At 41.9% G+C, this 15,611-nt stretch overlaps 1 protein-coding gene across 9 annotated transcripts in view; it reads left to right on the top strand.

Moving 5' to 3' along the window:
• Positions 1-15,611, top strand: part of rbfox1 (RNA binding fox-1 homolog 1) — a 642,946-nt gene that overhangs the window by 169,520 nt on the left and 457,815 nt on the right. The gene's annotated exons all lie outside the window — the stretch shown is intronic.

Here is a 15,611-nt window from a genome sequence, read left to right as displayed (position 1 = left end):
ATGAATTTTACCAATAAGGAATATTACCAGTGGAGCAAAGAATGAAGAGTGTGTGCGAGGGTTTGGCGATCTTATCAGGAAACAAAGATAATTAATACAAGGTACCCTCTTTTAAATGATTCTTCCTGTCTGATGTATTTTACGTTTCGAAAGTACTTCGAGAAATCTGAATCATTTGGGAGGAAAAAGAACGGTTTGATGTGGGGTGGGTGGGGAGGTAGTGCAAGCCACAGACGTTCATCCACCAAGTAAGAAAAGCACCACCAGCAAATTTTGTTTTTAAGTTACTTCAATTTCAACTTTAGATATTCAGGATGGAGAGTGAAAAATGCTTGCTTCAAGAAGTAAGCGTGTGGGGATATGGAGTTTGAACACAGATGTTGGACGGAGACAAACATCGTTTTGTTTCAAGTCATAGTTTACAAACTTTGTCGTATCATTCTTGAATCTGATAAATGCACAGCAATTTTAACAACTGTACGCACATCAACGTTTGATAAACTCCAGTTAAGCTGAAAAAATATACCATAACCCACTTAATCGCCTCCTCTGCAATTCATTCTGAACAACAAAATCAGAAAAAATGGGGTGAAATCTCAAACTTGAAAGTCTGTCTGCTAATCATCAGTAAACTCATTGCATTTTAGTCAATTGAGCGTAAAAAAGCAGGACAATTAGGGAACAAATGTTACCTGCAGTTTTGTATTTAAATGAAAGAAGACTTCTATACAATGGGACTGGATAAAAATAGTTTGGTCCATTGAATTTCTTTTCTTTGGGTTATGTGCTTGTCTGGACCTGATTGTACGGTGGATTTTTTTTAAAGGAAAGTTATTTGAATAAATAAGATTGGAAGTCCATGTTTGCATATTGCTATTTGATCGCATTCATTTCGTTCTTGTGGTTCCTGCACATAATGGAGATCGAGATTTGAATACTCCAGTTATATCAACCTGTAACATTTATCTGTATAATCATACGCTCAAAGCCCTTTTACCAAATGTCCTTGGAGAAAAACATTTTTTAAGTTTTAATGGCAACATTTATTTTCAGTCAAGTTGCCACATGTAAATTACACTGGTGATGTTTCGGTGATGCTTCATTGACAATAATCAGATTTGTACTCTCACAGTGATCAGCACATCTACGATGTTTGACGTGTGATAAGCGGAGAGAACTATACTGATGCTGGTTGACATTTTGTCGGGGGTGGTGGATGGGGGTTAACATAGACTGTTTCAATGATGTAGAGCAATTGGTTTTATGTATTGAAGCAGCTTTGGGTACTGATCTGAAGTTTAACTTTGCCATTATATTGGATTAAATGGAAATGAAATATGTGGTGGGTTTTCCCATTGTGATAAAATTTAGTATCAATGACCCGAAAGCGACAATACGTTTAACTGTATTTAAACGTTCACCTTTTATCCAGTAACCAATTCGCCGTTGATGGTAACAGACCAGAGGAACTCGAATAACATTACTTTTCCTCACAGGATTTTTTTCGATATATATCGATGGTGCACACAGTATTTTCAGAAACATCTGAAAGCAAATTCCGTAAGAAAGGAAGAGTGTACTTCATGCAGCATTTTTGTGAGATAAATCAAATGCAAAGCATCGGGCTGAATACAAGATTTCTGTATGAGAAGAGCAGAACCTTACTTTGTTGGTTGGAAAGGATAAGGAAATGTTCTCTTGCTGAAGTTACCGAAATCCTTATCAACTGTTATCAAGCTACAGTATTTACTTTTAGAGGCGGTTGAGGAAGTAAGATTTTTTTTGTGAAGGTCCTGCCAAAATGGTGAGTCGATGCGAGTCATTTTCGTCTTTGTGGACTGTAACCTGCACGAATATCCTTGTAAAGTGAAGCAAATTGAAATTATTTGGCTTAAAAATCAATAGGGGGCTATGTTTTCTGAACTCTCATTATTGTAATGTACTGACATGACCTATCAGACCTGAGAGAGAGAGAGAGAGCCCTGCGCTGGCAGATTCCACGGATGATTTATTAAGCATTCCTGCAGGATAAACTATCTCCACTTGGAATGAGTAATTCTCTGTTTATAATGATTAAGTGCTTATACTAGCTCTTCAGTAACATCCAAATCAGAATGAATGAACCAGCTCGAATATAGTTTTTTTTTCCCCTGCCTGTTGAGTTTGAGCTGAACAAGCATAAAACTATCACATGAGAACACGGAACTCTAATCATTTTCACTCTGTAATTCTCATGACTACATCTATCAAAATACTTCTTTCTATAGGTCGCCTTGAAGATGACCTCCCTCTTTACTGTAGATATCTTCTCAAGCAGCTTCCTTCCCTCCCACCCGCTCCAACCCCACCCCCCCCCCCCACCCAATCTCTCCAGAGTTTCTACTCCAGATACAACTGGGTCTGAGATAATTGTGGGTTTCGCCCACAAAATATACAGTCAATTCACTGAACAATAGATTCCGCGAAGCGCTTTGAGACGTCTCAACGACGTGACAAGGCGCTAGATCAAACGCAAAGATTATTATTGTACAATGCCACCGGACACTTTGGTTTTCTGTTGCGCGAAACACTGTTTTCCTTGGCATTCCATAATAGCCAATTTGGGGGGAGCCACATAGAAGATGATTAGATTATTAGAAAAAATAATTCCCCCCCCCCCCCCCACATCATATAGTCTTGGTTTGCTTCATAATGTTCCACAATACGTTGTTTCTTGAGAGGGAGTGTGCGTTATTTTAAAAAAACAAGTAACCCCATTGCGATATTTGGTTATCAAAAATTATGCTTGTTTTCCCCTTTTTAGGGAGTGTAGAGATAAATTGCTTTTCTCTAAATGTCTTCCAGTTAATTGGAAGCTCCTTTCTAATTGACTTGCCTTTTTCTGTAATAGGCTTTTAATGCTGCATGGGAAGATTTTCTCCTTAACAATACTTGTGTACCAATAGAAAAAGATTAGCTTTGTACATCATTATTGGTGTAACAATGAAAGAGAAAAGCCCACTGTGCAGAAAGGTTTATAAGTGATTTTATATTCTCCCACAGGTTACTTGTCTAGAGAGAATGGAGATTGAAGGTCCTTTTTGTTAGTGCTCCTGATTGCAGATTGCACGTTCTATAAATATACGGTCCCTGTGTATGCACTTGCCTGGAGTACACAGCATTTTAAATGAAAGGAAATTAAATGTGCATTTCTACAAATACATTAACGGTGGATGCATGTAGAAATGGCTTGAAAAATAAACTTTGCTGAGATCATGCATGTAGAAAAAGACTCATGATTGACTGTAAATGACCGATTACAGTCTATTCTGTGATACGTCTCGAAGACGTGATAAGGCTGTATCAAATGCAAGGATTATTATTATTATTATAAATAGCACACAGGAAGCAAGGTTGCATTACAGCAGAACCCTCACTATGACACGATGGTTAGTGTCCATTAAATCCTGACCAGTGTTTGAGAGGGATGTGTTCGCGAGCCAGCACTTCCACATTCGCTGCGCACGAGCCAGTTTGCTTCCGTTTGCAGAAAACCTTCCAGGTGGCCGCCAATGTCACTTCCTGTAGGACAAGATGTTGGCCGCGACCCGATGACCTGGTAAGTCGGCCATTTTCAATCACTGGCTGGCCCTCTGCACACATTTAGTCAGTAAATATTGGGGCCAATTGCAAGCTTGTGTTATAATGGGGTTCTACTGTATTTTCACATCAAATAATCCAACAGGATTTTGATATTGCTCCTAATCGCAAACTACAACAACAGCTTGCATTTATGTAGCAATCTTCATGTACGATTAGGTCGCGAAGCTTAGGACCCACGATGTGAGAAAAGATTCAAAAATTTTTGCCTATTATAGAATTAGACAGCGCAGAAGGAGGACATTCAGCCCATCGTGTCTGTGCTGGCTCTTTGAAAAGAGCTTCCAAATCAATCCATCTCCCCCGCTCTCTCCCCGTAGCCCTGCAAACTTGTCCTCCCCAAATAATTATCTAAGTAGTACATTAGTTGTACATTTGCGATTGAATTAAGATTTTCGCTACTTTCACGTACGTTCCCTGTAATCCCTCCAAAACCCAAAACAATAATAAATTGGTCATTTTCAGTCTACGACTGTTTGTGGGACATTGCTGTGCGCAATTGGCTGCCGCGTTCGCCCACAAATATACAGTCATTTCACTTTACAGTGTGTTCTGTGAAGCACTTTGGGACGTCCTCCCGACGTGAAAAGCGCTATATCAAATGCAAGGATTATTATTATTATTCCCTCGAGGAGCAATAATTCTATGGGATGCTGGGACGTAAGCGCACATAGAGTTTAATGCATAATACGGCGATGAGTCACCACTGTTTTATATCGTGTGGGTACAAGTTCAACTTTGAGACGAGCTCCTGGGGAATGCGAGGAGCCAGGCTGCAGCATGATTTGCAGTGTCTCAAACCACGATTTACAATGGACGTATGATGGAAATGGCTGTCAAGATCATGGCGAGTTATTGTCAAACACGCAGTACAAACACAGCGAAAGTAGGTGCTTCCTAATGGCTTGATGGAACAGTTTTCTCACCCTATTGGGTTAGTTCTTGGAAAAAAAAAAGAGTCGATCTCCTGGTATTAAGCATGTATCTGGTGACTGGTAGCTTAGCACGGACTCAGTACAATGGTGAAGTTGGGTGCTTTGCCAATGCCTGGTGCTTATTGTGGCTGATCTCTGACTGTATCTCTGACCGCAGCGCCTGGCACTGATGGGCAATCTGATGAGAGCCAGTTCTGTATCCACGTTCCATTCTGCTTCAGACTACAGCTGGGTTCCTTGTCAAAGATTGAGCAGGGAAACCTGGATCGATATTTACAGAGCAGAGACAATCTCCTCTCCAATCTAAAGCTGTTGCACATCACTTTTCCGTTCAATTTCGAAAGCACTCCGCACAAAGACTCGAAAATATGAAACTCTCTACTCCCTTCAAATTTGTGAAGCAATGCTTTCGCTTCTCTCAGATACAGCGGCCTAAAGTTTGACGGATTGGACCTGCTTTGGGAGTGGTTGCTATCAGGTGTGGCTTTGACATGGAGGGTGTCATCCTGGCAACTTGTGCTCCATGTTATACCCCCAAGGCAGTAGGCCTGACCAGAAGCTGACTGCAGTACATCAATGGGTTCCTGCACTGACTCTTTCTTGCGTCTCTATGTTACTTTCAAGCCCACCTTTTGGACAGGACTATAAATAGAACGCCCCCGGATTTGCTTCGCGATCGGCTGCCGCGTTTGGCCCGCACAACACGCAGTCACTAGGTTCACGCGGTGTATGCTGTGAAGCGCTTTGAGACGTCTCAAGTGAGCGACAAGACGCTGTATCAAATGCAGGCATTATTATGCGTTATTACAGTCCGTGGACGCGCCATGTCATGGCAGGAGTGCCATTTCAGCAAGTTACGCAGTGAGTGACTGCAGTTGTCAATCTATTTCCCTTTACCTGAGCTGAGTTCCATTGCGTAATGTTCTACGTCATCTTAACCTAGACTCTCTCACCTATTTGATACCCGGCTTGTTTTGAAAAGTGGCGGCTTGCCGGAACAAAAGGAACTGGGATGTGATGAGGAATTTCACTTGAAAAGGGGAACGGAAGTGTATTGGTGTCTGCGTTTCAGACTTAAAATCCGTGGGTCGGTCATAGGTTTGTCAACAGGCGGAATTATACGCTTTGTTTTAGAGTGGTGATGGACTGGTTATATCTCCTGAAGCAACAGAGATAGAGAAAAGGGATTAGAGTGGTTGGAGGCTCATACAGAGTTAACATCGATGTGGACTAGTTGGGCCTGATTCGGTGCTGTGTAGTCTTATGTAAATCTGCTTTGTGCTGGATTTCTCTCTCTCTCTCTCTCCCTGAAATAAACATGAGGTGATCTTTTGTTTAACCTCTATTGCTGACATTTTTACAGTAAATACTGTATGCTTCAATGCTAAAAAAAATTGCTGCAATATGACTTTATAATGCGCCGGTGAGAAAATCAGGATTTCAGATGTGAGCAAAATAAAACAGCAGTTTTGAGACTGTAAATTTATGGAACTAAATACTCTCGCAGGAGAGGCTCTCATAGGTTGTTTCGTAATAGTTGGTACGAAACAAATCTTCCTTCATTTGAAGTGAAGGGCGTGCAGATTCCAGTTATTCTTAGGTGAAAACTCTTCATGAGATGGTTTCAGGCTGACAGATAATGCCACTTCGCAGTCCAGTCACCTCTACTCTTCATGAGATGGTTTCAACGTTTTTGAAAAGAAATAGTACATATTCTCCTCTGGATTTAAAAGTTGGATTCAAAACGCTTTTTTTTACCCTTCGACTTCACTGTTCCCGTTTGTCCTTGAAAACTTTCAATGCGATGCCTTTTCGAAGTGATGGCTTTATTCTATTAAATCTAATGCTTGAATCCAGAACCAGCGCTGATTAAGTGTTTGGAATCCTTACCACGTTGGCCGCGGTTAACTATCAATCGATAAGTAATGAAAATGTTTTACTTCTGGAGCTTTCAATTACTGTTGTTTTCGCTCTCTCTCTCGCTCTCTCTCTCTCTTTCCAAAGTCTCCAATGGTCTTATGCCTCGAAACCCTTTTTTTTTTACGCACAGCAGAACCTATTGAACTGCATCGTTTATAAGAGACGCTTGAACTCATTTTAAACTTTATGAAGAGGTAAATGGGCCTGAGTTTGTCTCTGTTCTGCTGGCGCTGAATTGCATTTGCAGCTCAGTGGCAGCGCAATTAGAAAGAAAATGGAATTTTCTCCCTTGCGTTCCACTGATCCCGCTGCTAGATACGGGATTGATGCGCGACAGAGAGGGAGTGGGACTTTGTAAACATGGGGACCGGATCCTTTCAGCTTGTGGCCCAAGGCTTAGCTGTGGGGTATATTTTAGCTGTCCCGATGGGGTTTTCAGGTGAAATGTAAGTAAATTGGTGATGGATATGAATATTATCCTCTTCTCCCCATGCTAGGATTTGAGGAATCTATTCCGCCTGTTTTACTTTTAGTTTTATTTTGAATCGAATCCAAAGTGACGGCAATCCTTCCTTGGCGTTTGGCGAAATGGCTTCAAAACAGCCGGAACCGCCCTGAAAAGATGGCCACTTTGTCGCAGAAGCGCAAGCAGCAGCAGTCACATGTTTGAATGCAATAGCCATCTTCTATACCAATAAAGACGTTGTGTCTGTCTGTGTGTCCGCCAATAAACGATTGATGTAGACACATGATTTATACTTCATGGGAAAGGTCTTGCACAGGAGAGCGTCATGGGCATATTTTTTCCCCCGGGATCGCCTATCGTTGATGGGCTGTATTAAAAAATATATTAAACAATGCTTTAATTAACACCCCCCACCAAAAAGGAATGCATGGTATTTCTTAACAAGGTAACAACACAGGTCACACACCCTTCTAGAGAGATACATCTACACTAATGTCTGTGTGTGTGTGTGTGTGTGTGTGTGTGTGTGTCTGTCTAACTGACACCAATAGGAGTCCTCCCACTCAGGCCTCCCACGTAGTCCTCCCACAGGAGTCCTCCTAAAAGGATTTGTGTGTAAATATGTGAACAAGGGATGCCAACGAGTTCAGTAGCACATTTTCTTAATTTTAAGGGATTAAGATACCTAAGAAGCAAAGGTCAAGCCTTTCAAGGACAAATAAAAATGCCAGACCAAAGAGAGAAGGCCGATTAAATGAAACTGGTTACAAGCGTAGATGCAGCGGGTGCAGTTGGTATATTATAACACAACACACTTACACATAGTCGCATAGTCTTGGCTCTTGCCAACCTGCACCAAATACTTTCTGGAATTAGGATAGTAGGACATTTCTACGATTTCCTCTTTGCTGTTTAACTGTTTCCATTAAGCCATTGGAATCATCGCATGCTGTAGACGTTTGGCTGTGTAGTACAGAGAAAGCTTAGAGTGGCATAACGTGATTGATAGTTTCTTCTCAATCAGTAGACTATCCCCTCCCTTACTCAAGTTGTAGTTGATAAAGTTTTATCCATCAATAATGTTCACAAGCTCTGTTTCTATCAGGTGCCGGGCTTCACAACTCCATTAGAATTACTTCAAAGATATAGTACTATGTATTTGTGCCAAGGGGTATTAAAAAAATATTCTTTCCCATTTTATATCAGGCCTTATCACGTCAAACCATTTCAAAGCATTTCACAGTAATTATTGCTTAATTTTGTAACTTGTAGCCGAACGCGACAACCAATTTACACACAACAATATCCTACAAAAGCAAGGAGGTGAATTCAATTTATCGTCCATCTGAACAGTCAGACACGACCTTAGTTTAACGTCTCAACCGAAAGACGGCACCTCTGACAATACAACACTCTCCCAGCACTGCACAGGAGTGCGAGACGAAAGAAGTCAGCACAAAAGGAGTAAAAATAGTACGTGGAGAAATAACGTAACCGGCCCGTGCAGCAAAGCGGGGCAGTTTGTGATTCATTTTGCAACCTAAGGGAGACATTTCCGCAACTTTACAGAGCACAAAATAAGTCTGGGATGCGAAACTACACCAGGGAGTTGCTTACTAAATTAGAAATTCCAGATGCTTGCACTTCGCAGCCCACAGTAAAGGATCATTATTTTTATAGGTTATGCACCGTGCAGTAAAAGCCCATTTCGTGCAGCGATAATTGTGCCCATTTTATAAATGGGAGCAAAAGAAAGGACGGTAGTGGGGGGGGGGGGGGGTGGGGGGAGGTGAAGTGGTTAAATCGCAAACATTACTCGTTTACCGCACACCTCAGAGGTAGGAGCCCATATTGTAAGAGGGTAACGAGGAGCATTTCTGTGCCTCCTGTACAGTATTCGTACAATGTGACACACTGAAAGTCAACATACTGTTATTACTCATTTTTTACTCATATATATATGTGCTTGTGTGTGAAGTGGGTTTCTCAACAAGGCTGCTTTCCTTAAAGCCCACGCTAGTTATTCCAGCAGCCGTGAAATTTTTAAATGATGGAGTGTCCACTTCATTTGTTTCCTCCCCCACCCACTCCGTGTTTGCTACTTAAGAGATTAGTCATGAGCTCACTTGAAAATGCAATAGCAAATCCCGAATTTATTCCTCAAGTAAATACTTGGTGAGCACGAGGCATTTTTTTTTTTTTTTTTCATTCGAGGCGGTTCCTTCGTTCGATGTCTCGAGAGGGGTTGCGCAATTGTTGTGCCGTCTGTTTGAGTTCCAAACCGCAGTTCGGATTTGCTCTTAGGAATCCGTTAATCTCTATTTTAGTAACAATCCTTTGTGTTCGATTCAGAGAGCCTTTCACGTGGGGAACTGCTGCCTCTTTAAACGTCGGCTGGATTTGTGCCACATGCTAACGTAAAAATTACGATTGTCAGTGTTTTGGGGAAGGGGGAGTGGGGGGGGGTTGGGGGGGGAACGGGCGGGGAGAGAGAGAGAGAGAGAGCGAGAGAGAGGAAACTAAACCTTTGCAACTTACTCATGAGGAGAATTGCCTCTTTTGGGAATCCCAGTTAATGCGTCTGTTTATTTTGTTCTGCTTAAAACAGCGAAGGATCCCTGGATATTGGGTTTTCGAGTGCCTTGGTTGAGTGCTGTTGTACCATTACATTACACCATCAGTGGGCCATGAGGGCTGGATGTAATTACCATCAATTGTTGTCACAACATCCAGTCTCCGTCATTGGTACTGCCTCGAACAGGCAAGGGCGCATTGTTTGGGTTTGGAGTTCCATCTCGTAAAATGTATCTTTAAGAACGGCACCACTGTTTCATTTTAAGAAAGAGTGGGGTGTAAACAGATTATTGGTACTAAAAATGATTGCCACCTGCTATCTATTCTGCCTTCGGAACCGCTTGCCAAAGGCCCAGATGGATTAGTAGTCATTGAATAAAATTACGGGTTATGGTTAAATGCTCAGTGAAATAAATTCATTGGCAGTGGCAGCATCTGACGCCAACTGCACTGCTTGTGAGACACAGCGAGGAGCAGAAACAGTTAATTTCATCTTTAAACCTTCGTTTGCCGCTTCTCTCACTAAAGGAAAAGCTCCTTTTAAGTTCCCGAACCTTTTTCGAAGCCCATCCATTTGTTTTTAGTTTCTATGTTGAAAAAAAATCATTGTCGCTCAGATGATTTCAATTTAATTTTAAAAGTGACCGGGATTGCTTTGTTTTCAATATTTGTTAACATTGCAGCTTTGTTTTGTGTGTGTATGTGTGTGTGTGTGTGTGTGTGTGACATGTAACACTGCTTTAGTTGTCAGATGACTAAATACAGAACATGAGCATCGAGGCATGACAGGGAATAATAATAATAAAAATCCTAGCATTTGATATAAGTGCATTATCACATCTTCGAGACGTCTCAAAGCGCTTCACAGAATGTACTGTAAAGTGAATCGACTGTATATTTTGTGGGCGGAACACGACAGCCAATTGCACACAGCGGCGTCTCACAAACAGCCGTGGATTGAAGTAACCGCTTCGTTCTTTACTTTTTTTGTTGTTGAATCTTTGTAGGTTTATAAATACAGATAGAGATATAACCTGCGGGTTACGCAGTGATTTTCCTCTCAGAGCTCCGTGTGGACTGAATCTGATAAAGGACAGAGCATGCTATTCGAGCCCGGCAGGAAATCATAGTAAGTAGTTGGTGAAAAGACAAAGCTTTGCCCAAGTGACCTGATGGTCACATTGCCTGAAAACATTTCAAATGAGAGTTTCGCCAGTATCCAACAGAAAAATTGTCAAGTAAAACACACAAGATATAACTTAGACGCCAGTGATTTGCAGGTGGACACTTCAATAGGTTCAGGTGACGATAGCATTCCTTAAACCACAAATATATCCAGATGAAATAGAGCCATCAACATCTGGATAAATGGTCACTGACCTTGCCCACTTACACATCTTTTTGGTTTCTAGTTTATAATAGGATTTTGCATTGCATACCACTGCATTTCAGGTGAACGATCGCTTGACAGTGTGAATGAAAAATTTCCATGGCTTTAACTACCGTTTGCTCCTTGTAGAATGTAGAAGTTGTGTGCGATAGAGCAGTGGTCAGATGAAAAACCCTAGTGAGATCTGAAGCCCAAAATAGTAAAAAATCGACATTAATACGTGCGTGATTTCAATATACAGTAACAAAACGGGTAACAATTTGCACACCCTAATGTGAAATAGTACAGTGGAATCCCTTTCAAGCTGAAAATCTCATTTGGCAACGAGGTAACACTATATCGGAGCCAGATGGTGGAACTGAACAGGAGGTTTCAGTCCTGGAGAGGACCTTGAGCCGATCCAAAACAGGAGGACATCAACTTCAACTTAGAGCTAAATTGGTTAAGAGTGAAATCAGAGAGAAAAAAATCACACAAAGGAGCGTGGGAATGTGGAATTCGCTGCCCACCCCCAGAAAGGTTGCAGATGCAAGGTCAATTGATATATTTAAGAGAGAGGTGGATGAATATTTGGAAGGCAGTGGTATCAAGGGATAAGGTGCAAGGTCAGGGAAATGGCATTAAGTTGTAGATCGGCCTCAAACTAATAAAATGGTGGGGCAGGCTTGACGGGGTGGAAGGTCTACTTTTGCTCTGTGCTCTTATGTTAATAATAATAATCATAATAATCCTTGCATTTGATATAGCAGCTTATCACGTCTGTGAGACCTCTCAAAGCGCTTCACAGAATGTACCGTAAGGTGAATTGACTGTGTGTATTTTGTGGGCGCAGCAATTTTTGCCGTACAGAACTCTTTGCATTCCTGGCATCACTTGTTGGTGAGTCCATAACAAGGAGGCAAAAATAGAAGGTAGCCAGTAGCAAATCTAAAAGAGAGCTTAAGAAGAATGGCTTTACACAGAGAATGTGGAACTCACTGTCATGAACTGCGGTTGAATCAGTAAACCAACGCCTTGGGACGTCTTCCCGATGTGAAAGCGCTATTCAAATATAATCTTAGATTTGAAATTTTGTAAAACATCAATGCGTTAAAATTCCAATGGATGCATCAGGGAGAAGGGAATAAGGGATTCAGGAGAGGGAATTAGGAGGTGTAGAGGCTTGTGTAGAGTACAAACACTGGCACAAACTAGTTGGGCTGAATGACACGTTTCGGTACTCTTCAGTCTATGTAATTTTGTACTAAATATGAGTTACCATTTTTTTTCTCTCTGTAATGATCATTGCAACTGTCATAACTCAATCTTGCAGGACTGGTGAGTTATGAGGCTTTCACACTGTTTCACACGAATCACTTACCGTCACTCATGAGATATCGCGTGTCCATCATTGAAAGTCCGTTTTCGAAACACATACCTCTTTGCTTCCAGCATTGAAGGATTACGTGGCTCAAAGGCACTGCGTTACATAAAAGCTCAATGTCTTTTTAAAGTTAAAAGGCACAGGAAAAGTTGAGAAAACTGCTTGCCATTGCAACAGCTGCAGTTAAAGACCACATTGAGAGTTCCAGATTTTGCTGGGACAGATGTTGACCTGACATTAGTTGTGAGTTGTGACTGACAGATGTCTGTGTTGGCAAGGTGTGTCGAAATAGGCTCGAGCACCAGCTGGAGAGAGTCGCATAAGATGATTGAGCTTCTCAGTGTCTGTCTTTTTCATTTCCTGAACGTGTCAAGAACTGGAGCTGTGTTTGGACAGAATGGGTCACGGAAAGGGTCTTTAAGAGCTGACGCTATGTTTCGGTTGGCAACCCACATCTTCAGCAGAGACGATTAACAAAAGCTAAAATCCCAGTCTTCTGCGGAAAGTCCTCAGGTTGACAAACACTGCACTTTGGAAGAAGTTTATGAGCGCAGTTTCGGGGCTGAAATTCCCAAAATCATGTGGGACCTTTTGTTTGGAATCTGAAACGAAAAGCTTCCTAACTGCTGCTATCGCTCCAAACGTTGAGCTACCAGCACCTGCCCATTGATTGTGGGCGAGTCGATTTGATTATCAGTTTACAACAAGGAAAAAAAAGGGGAGTCAAATCTGCTGAAAACTCATCTTCCCTTTCGCTTCTTTCGACAACCAAATTGACGTTGAGACTAAAAGGATTAAAATCCATGAGAAATGATGGTTGAGAATACAGGACCACGGAGAGGCTTGTGGTGCCGGGTATCGATCAGAGGGATTGGGAAGATGGATTTTGTTATTAAAGGCTAAACGTTGTAAGAACTTCACAGCCTGCCTTTGCATAGCTGGCCCTACTTCCCTGACGGTAGAGCTTTTTCATCTCACTTCACAGCTTTATATGCTTGAGATGCCTGAGTGTGGTTTGCAATTTAAAAATAACCAGCTGGTAGGGAGCATTTTAAGAAAGGAGGGGATGGGGGATAGGTGGTGGTGGTGGGGGGTGGGGGTGGCGGTGGTGCAAAGGGGATTTTGTTGACTTCGATAAAGCTTGAGCAATCACCATTTGCTTTGATTTCTCCCTGTTCCTCGCGGGTCGTGCGTGTATCAGATGTACGTTGGTGTAGTTTTACTCAGAATCAGCATTACGGTCAAATTCAAATCCCGAGCTCAGATAACAGCTTCACAGTCGACGCATAAAATATCAGGCAAGGACGTGATTTGAAATTCCAGTCCAGTAATTGAGAGTCCATTGTTCAAACTCTGGAGCTCTCAGGATGCTTCACTTCAGTAAGCTCCGTGTTTGAGTGGGAAACAGGATAAAGATCCGTAGTGCTAAATAGCCGGTTTTAATTAGCTCGTTAGCCAGCGAGGATGATGTTAAACACACCGCTTCTCGAGACAAATTTGAGAGTTCTGAGCGAATTTTTTTCCACGATAACTCTCCTTTTCAAGAGAAGCATCGCTGAAACATTTGCTCTATTGGGCACTTTTCTTTGGCTAATCATTTCAGCATTCAGAGCTGAGGGCATTAAATCAGTGGTTTGTGCTTCAGGTCTTTCTTGCTGCAAAGAGTACTTTACTTCTCTGTGTGCCATGTATTAAAAGACAAATGTCAAGGCCCCCTCCACTCCCTGATGTGTCTACGTTAGCACACTGTCTGATAATTGTTAACACATTTCACCCTGTGTGCCTTAACACTGGATCACACTTTCACTTGTGAATGAAAGCGTTGAAGCCTTTTGAAGTTGTTTTGAACTGATCACTTAGACGCTCTCCCATGTGGTGGTGCTGTGGTCAAGTCATTAGGTTGCAACATAAGCTCATTATAGGCACACAATGCTACCTGACCTCTGAACAAATTTAAGGACAATTTTAAGATCCCGCACGACTTTCTGGTGGAAATATGGCCAAATTATGCCTGAGTTTGAAAGGCAGTTTTCCCCAGTCCTTACAAAGGAACTCACTGCCAAATTTAAATGTAATAATTTTGCACAAATGTGCACTACTTAAAAGTCCTAATTTGTTTTACAAGCTCGGCCCAGGTGCAATTTTAGGGCCTCATATTGGTAGCGCGGACATAGAATTTACTCCGTGTACATATTCAACGATGGAGTTGTATTCTAATGGAACGGTAGTGGCAAGGTGATACAGATATGCGACAGGGACAATTTTGAAGCCTTCTTGTGATCATTTTGCTCCGACTAATGAACTGTGATGGTTTCAGATATGGTTTCCTTTGTCATTGGGTTGTCTTTGACGATGGTGACAACAGCAAAAAGCCCAAATTTTGCTCCCTGTGTACCTTTGGGGGAAACATTTTTCCTCGCCATGTGATCTCTGCGCTTAGGCTCACGTAGAGTATAAACATCAGGATGGGGAGTTGGGGGTCAAATTGGCCTGTTTGGGTGCCTTATCACTCTTTGTAACTGTATGCAAGTTTCATTTTATCATTCCAGTGTGTGTAATGATGCAAGTCTGAGGCATGTTAGAAACTGATTTCAGGTGCATTGAAGGAGATACACAAAAGACACACAGTGCACATATTCTGCCTGGTCAGAACTCCTTATCTCTTGGTCTTGCTGATAGTGGCACCATTGCCGGTGATAATTGCTCTGACAGATTACTGAATAATGGCATAGAAGTAACTTCCACAAGAGCTAATCCACCGAATCGGAACAAAGCTCAACAGCTTCCCTGTCCCTTTACCTAAATAAAGGTATTAACCTGACTTTAGCAGCAAATAGTGAGGTTAAAAGTGCAACTGATGCTGCGCTGCAGATCAGACCTTGAATGTAACATATTCCACACAAAGCACGAATGTGTTGGTTTCCATCACGTGCAATTATTTTACTCGCTCTCTCTCTCACACCAGCAAAGCTGATAGGAGATCAGTTACAAAACCAGGACTGATTTCTGGGAAGCAGAGAACACTGGATTGGCTTTGCAGGCTCTTTCGAGTGTTCAGAAAACCGACTTGCATGCTTGAACCATTCAGTGGTGTGTGTGTTTTTTTCCCAGTTAGTTGGCTCTGCATTCAAACTCGAAATAATTGCCGAGTGTTTTACAGGCATCGTTCTTGACAATTGAGTCGCACTGCGAGGCAGGAAATTGGCTTCTATTCCAGCAGCGGGTAGAAAGCCTGGAACAAGATTACATATGTTTTATCCATCAAATTTGTTTACTGGGTTTGGAGCCAGCTTGGAATCTTGGCGTCCCTGACTTTTGTGTGGG

This window comes from Callorhinchus milii, unplaced genomic scaffold (assembly GCF_018977255.1).
Source record: "Callorhinchus milii isolate IMCB2004 unplaced genomic scaffold, IMCB_Cmil_1.0 Scaffold16, whole genome shotgun sequence".
Lineage (NCBI taxonomy): Eukaryota > Metazoa > Chordata > Chondrichthyes > Chimaeriformes > Callorhinchidae > Callorhinchus > Callorhinchus milii.
The sequence above is the reverse complement of the archived record's forward strand: the minus strand, read 5'-3'. Positions and strand labels throughout refer to the sequence as shown.